A 6,909-nucleotide genomic window follows, 5' to 3' on the forward strand; every position below is an offset into this window, starting at 1 on the left:
TTGGGATTGTGTGTCATTCTTGTTTAGACTTGTCATTAGAACTTCTTTTCTGGGGTGGGATGGGTCAGAGGCCAGTCAGCAGTCTCTAACAGAGATTAGCTGAGGACCTAATATGGAGAGGAGCAAGCTGGATGCAAAGTTCTTTGGGAATATCTTAAGTTGTGTTTGCCTGCTCTGTGCCAAAGCACTTGCATTTGAAACTCCTTCAAGAGTCAAATCTGCAAGGTGCCTGACTGGCTTGGTCGGTGGAGCATGCAATTCTTGATCTCGGGGTTGTGAGTTCGAGCTCTATGTTGGATGTGGCCAGGACTTAATAATAAAATCTCAAAAAAAAAGAAATGTTCAAATTTCAGGGCTCCTCGCTTGCATCGCCCCCCTTCTAGACCTATACCTAATTCTTTTCCTTAAAAAATGTCTTTAAGGCATCTGGTTGGCTCAGTTAAGTGGCTGACTCTTGGTTTCAGCTCAGGTCATGATCTCAGGGTCATGAGATCGAGCCCTGTGTCAGGCTCCATGTTTAGCTGGAAGTCTGCTTGGAACTAACTCTCCCTCTGCCCCTGCCCCTCTCCCCTGCTCACTTGTTCTCTCTCTCTCTAATCTTTTCTTTAAAAAAAGAATGTCTCCAAAATTAGGAAAGCATTAGCCCATCTCACACCTTTATCCAACTTTGGAGTTGTGTCTATGTCTTCTGATGTAACAATGTACCTATTAATACTCAAAAGTATTTTAAATTGGTCCCAGACAATGTTGACGGTGTCTATGCAGACTGGTAAAATTAGTATTTTTAATTCTGGGAGGCTTTATCCATGCACATAAATCCAAATTTAAGATAAACTTCAAATTGCCTAATTAGAGATTTAAACTTCTAACTACCCTGTGAGTCTCTTCGGTAACTTTTGAGATTATAAAAAGTTGCCTATTATGGTGGGAAAATATCTTGAAGTTAAATATTTGAATACAAAGTATTTAAATGAACTGTTGACCTTGTAGTTTCATAAAATTGATTCCTCGTTGTTTTTTGTTTTGTTTGTGCCAAGGTCTGTTTTAGATACTTGAGACATATATCAGTGAGAATCCGATTTCTTCCTTTGTGAAGTTTACATAAAATTCCAACAAGTCTCAGATTCCTCTTCCCCTTTTTCCTTTACCCACAATTCTGCAATTCAGTAGAGCAGAGCAAGCTAGGCATCCACATGGATTGGTAGGTTGGTATGTGGATGTGGAGCTGGGGGTAGGCCCCGTGCAGAGAGTCCATGTAAGTGGGATGAGGAGGGCAATGGGGTTGGATAAGAACAGGAACTTGATCAAATACGCAAAAATATTAAGGATAATGGAAGAGAAGGTGTTACAAATCGGAAAGGGGGAGAAGACCAGAATGAACTCTGGTGTTGTGTCTGAATAGGAGGTATTGCTGTGAATTCATGAATTTCAACATAAAGAAATACAGGAGCCTATATTCCATCCCCTAGCCCTGTCTACTAAATGAGGCTTGCAGCAGTCTCCTTCCGCCAGAGCAGTCATGCATCTACCATCCAGATTCAGGGACAACGTTCTCCACTTAAAGGAGTCAGGACTGTTTGAAGAAAGGGCTGATTACATGGCTGGGCGGGAAAAGTAAAAGATGAGCCAGAAAGAAAGGAAGTAGTCCAAAAGTGATGGGGGCATGTCAAAAGAACACAGAAGCTAGCTTTAAAGGGACTTCATAAAAATAATAATAATAAAGGGACTTCATGCTGGGCAAACCTGAGACAATCTGACATAAAAATAATGGCTTCTAAACCATTAAATAGAATAGGAAACTATGAGTTTATACTGATATGAATGAATGAATGAATGGTTAAATAAGGAATTGGCTATGTATACAGTTTCCAAGTACTTCCCCGTAAAATATTAAGTGCAATGGCAAAAGAGTATCTTAAAATGGAGAGGTTGGCAGACTGCCTTAACAGGATGAAAATCAGTAATAAGATTCTATATCCTCCACCCCTGGGATGCAGAGAACACAGCATGCCTTCTGCGATATTCCTGCCAAAGATGCAAAACCCAAATGTAATCATGAGGAAACAACAGACAAATAATCGTTTTACAAAATTACTGGCCTATAGTCGGTCTTCACAAGTGCCAAGGTCACCAAAGTCAAAGAATGACCAAAGAACTGCAGAGACTAATACAACTAAATGAACTGAACTGGATCGTTTTGCTGTAAACATTACTGGGACAACTGGTGAAACCTGAAAGGAGGCAAGGACTAGGTGGTGGGAACATCAGTGTTAATTTTTTCTGAAGTTGATGGCTACAGTGTGTGTGTTTTTTTTTTTAATTTTTTATTTATTTACGATAGTCAGAGAGAGAGAGAGAGAGGCAGAGACATAGGCAGAGGGAGAAGCAGGCTCCATGCACCAGGAGCCCGACGTGGGATTCGATCCCTGGTCTCCAGGATCGCGCCCTGGGCCAAAGGCAGGCGCCAAACCGCTGTGCCACCCAGGGATCCCTACAGTGTGGTTCTGTAGGGTGTCCTTGCCTGGAGGAAATCAATACCCAAGTATTAGGGGGTAATGGGTCATCAGGTCAATGACTCCCTCTCAGATGGACTAGGAAAAGATTATTTGTAACATACTTGCTACTTTTTTGAAAGCTTTATTGTAAAGTTGAATTTTAATGAGAAATCAAAGACCAAAAAAAAAAAAATTCAGACTTTAGTTTCATCAACTGAGAAAAAAATTTAAATCTTTTTGCTCTATTTAGGAACATTTTAGGGCGGCCAAGGTGGCTCAGCAGTTTAGCGCCACCTTTGGCCCAGGGCATGATCCTGGAGACCCAGGATTGAGTTCTACATCGGGCTCCCTCCGTGGAGCCTGCTTCTACCTCTGCCTGTGTTTTTGGCCCCCGCCCCCCATGAATAAATAAAATCTTTTTTAAAAAAAAAATAACATTTTAGACCAGATAATAAAGGTAAAGCCTCCTGGGTTAGCAAAGAAAAAGAAAAACACAAAAACAGTATTTTACCTGCCCACACAAAACCATATTTCACTGACAAGTCCCAATGAAAGTAGTAACAAAGACCTGGATGGCTCAACCAAAAGGTGGGGAGTGTGGGTGCAGCAAGGTGCAACCACTCCAGAATGCTCCCTGAACAAAGTCTTAGCTGCCAAACAACTTCTGAATGTGGGAAATTCCAGAGAAATATGTGAATCTTGAAAGAATGGAGAACAAGAATTTACATTAGTACTTAACTTGCTAACCAGGTGCAGAACTCTGGGTCAGAGCAGGGGTCCATAAGTGATAGCCTTCCCATGAGCCAAATCTGGCCCACAGCTCACAAGCTAAAGAATGGTTTTCACTTTATTTTATTTTTTTTAAGATTTTATTTACTCACCCAACAGAGAAAGAGCCAGAGAGCACAAGCAGGGGGAACAACAGAGGGAGAAGGAGAAGCAGACTTTCCCACTGAGGAAGGAGCTGGACATTGGGGTCCATCCTACGACTCCGGGATCATGACCTCGAGCCAAAGGCAGATGCTTAACTGACTGAGCCACCCAGGCGCCCCTGGTTTTCATATTTAAAAGAAATTTTTTAAATTGTGAATAATATTTTGTGACACTTGAAAATTACATGAAGTTCAATTTCAGTGCCCATGAATGAAGTTTTGTTTTTTTTTTTTTTTTAAGATTTTATTTATTTATTCATGAGAGACACACAGAGGCAGAGACACAGGCAGAGGGAGAAGCAGGCTCCATGCAGGGAGCCCGATATGGGACTCTATCCGGGGACTCCAGGATCACACCCTGGGCTGAAGGCAGGCACTAAACCGTTGAGCCACCCAGGGATCCCCACCATGAATGAAGTTGTATACACAGCCACACTTACTCGTTTGTATGTCTATGACTATTTTCATGCCACAATGTCAGAGTTGAGTAGTTGCAACCAAATAGCCCACAAAGTGCAAAACATTTACTGGCCTTTTATGGAAAGTTTGCTGATGGCAGGCATACAGGTTGTTAGGTATAAAAGGAAAGATGTGTTGAAAGGCATTTCATTTGCATTCTGTTAGGTAAGAAGAGAGCAGAAGCTGAGAGAATGAAAGCATTGGAAAGTAAAGGGTATTGAGTAGAGTATTATTCTAGTGTAGGTAGCAGATGCTAAATCCATCTGCATCCTGGCCAGGTTCCCTCTGGTACTAGGAAATCTCAGCAAACTGATAACTTAAAAATTAGTTGGGGGGATCCCTGGGTGGCGCAGCGGTTTGGCGCCTGCCTTTGGCCCAGGGCGCGATCCTGGAGACTCGGGATCGAATCCCACGTCGGGCTCCCGGTGCATGGAGCCTGCTTCTCCCTCCGCCTGTGTCTCTGCCTCTCTCTCTCTCACTGTGTGCCTATCATAAAAAAAAAAAAAAAAAAAAAATTAGTTGGGGAAGATAATTTGTGATTCCAATCTAGAGTATGTGACTGAGTAATCAATTAAGACTTAGTAATCAGTTTTAAATTGCCATCGATTCTATACATATGGTATTGGAAACTATATATACACCATCAGAACTTTTTATTTGAGAGCACTATCAGAACTTTTAATAGTATTATTTTGTTTGCATTTGGTTTGGTGATAATTGAAATACTCCAAAAAGGAAATTGAATATATTAAATATATAAGTGCAATAGTAAATGTTTAAAGGAGTTTAAGTTATGAATTGGATATTCAGACCTCCCTTAATTAAAAGTAATTAACATTTGCTAGATTTATAAATATAACATCTAGAAGCCAAACTTTAAAAAGCTTAAGTAATGTTTTTATTACTTTAGTAAATTGAATATTAATCATTTGGACTGAAGTGATGTCTTCTCTACCCATACAGCAGCCCTTGAAGACATTTAAAAATGTCCTCTAAAGAATTCTTCTGAACTGTGGGCCAGAAGATACAAGTCTCTGATGGTGGGACATTTCCCCTCCTCCTGCCCTCCTGTGGCGTGGTTCTCCACTGCAACCACCAGAGGGCGAGTTTTCCCACATTGTCTTATAACGTGAGAAATGTGTTGTCATATAGGGTCTCCTGCCAACAAATGATAATAAGATGTAGCTCCACTGTCCCTTCTCTGAAACCCCTGCGCTTTGAAGTCAAGAATATTTCAGATTTTTAGGATATACACAAATATACAGTATATTATGTAATGCCTATTGGGAGGTGCAGGGCAGCCTTCCATAATCAAATGTGTTGATATTTCTTCAATTAAATTTTAATATTCACAGAATAAAAGATAAAGACTATTAATGGCCTCCCATCAACTCAGACCAGGTTTTACTGCCAAAGTGATTTATGCCAAACTTAGGGAAAAACTTTTTGATTTTTAGAATTTCTTTTTTAATTTTGGAGTTGTGGATAATGCTTTGTGGATCTAGAATATTAAAAGTAACACATAAAAAAATAATAAAAAATAAAAAAATAAAAGTAACACATAGGTGGGGCAGCCCCAGTGGCCCAGCAGTTTAGTACTGCCTTCAGCCTGGGGTGTGATCCTGGAGACCCGGGATCGAGTCCCACGTCAGGCTCCCTGCATGGAGCCTGCTTCTCCCTCTGCCTGTGTCTCTGCCTCTCTCTCTCTCTCTGTCATGAATAAATGAATAAAATGTTTAAAAAAAAAAAAAAGGTAACACATAGGACAGCCTGGGTGGCTCAGTGGTTTAGTGCCACCTTCAGTCCAGGACCTACCTGATCCTGGAGACCTGGGATGGAATCCCGCATCGGGCTCCCTGCATGGGGCCTGCTTCTCCCTCTGCCTGTGACTCTGCCTCTCTCTCTCTCTCTCTGGGTCTCTCATGAATAAATAAATAAAGGGATCCCTGGGTGGCGCAGCGGTTTGGTGCCTGCCTTTGGCCCAGGGCGCGATCCTGGAGACCCGGGATCGAATCCTACGTCGGGCTCCCGGTGCATGGAGCCTGCTTCTCCCTCTGCCTGTGTCTCTGCCTCTCTCTCTCTCACTGTGTGCCTATAAAATAAAATACTTAAAAAAATAAAAAATAAATAAATAAATAAATAAATAAATAAATAAATAAAATCTTTAAAAATAAATAAATAAAAGTAACACATAGGGGCACCTGGGTGGCTCAGTCAGTTAAGCATCTGCCATCAGTTCAGATCATGATCCTGGGGTCCTGGGATTGAGTCTGCATAGGGCTCCCTGCTCCACAGAAAGCCCACTTCTCTCTCTGCCTCTGCCTCTCTCTTCTTTTTGTCTCTCGTGAATAAATAAATAAAATCTTTAAAAAATATATTTTTTAAGCAATGCATAGTGTTTGCTGTAACTTGGCTCCATTGTGTTTTCCACAATACTTGATCTTCACAATAACCCCATAAGACAGGTACTACTATCAACCCCATTGTATAGATGGGGAATTGAGACAAGAAAGTGAAGTAACTTGCCCCAGGGTACACAACTCCTAAGTTGGTGGAGCTAGACAGTCTGGCTCTAGGGTTCATGCTTAACACTAGGCAATACAGCTTATAGGAAACGGCCTCAAGCCAGGTTTCTAGTATGAGTCACATAAGGGGGCTGGTTAAAAATAATACATTCCCAATCCTGTCCCAGACCTACTGAAATAAACTCAGAGCCAGGAGGAAATAAAATATATTGAGTCACAGCGCAGTTGATAGGTAGAGCTAGGATTTGACCTCCAGTCTTTCTGGCTCCCTGTAGGCTTTCTTCTGAGTCACAGCAAAGCTCCCCAAGGGCACTTTCAGGTGGTTTCCCTATGGTTCTCGTTTCTTAGCAAAGACCCTTTCAGCAGAAGAAACAGCAATGGCGTGAAGACCCACACTGCAGATGCCATGACATGCTAATGCTCCCTGAATAGCAAGCCCTGGCAACCTTGGGACCCTGCTGCCTCCTGGTGCACAGGACTCTGCTTCCCAAAGCCAGC

The sequence above is a fragment of the Canis lupus genome, chromosome 8 (assembly GCF_048164855.1).
Source record: "Canis lupus baileyi chromosome 8, mCanLup2.hap1, whole genome shotgun sequence".
In the NCBI taxonomy this organism is placed as follows: domain Eukaryota; kingdom Metazoa; phylum Chordata; class Mammalia; order Carnivora; family Canidae; genus Canis; species Canis lupus.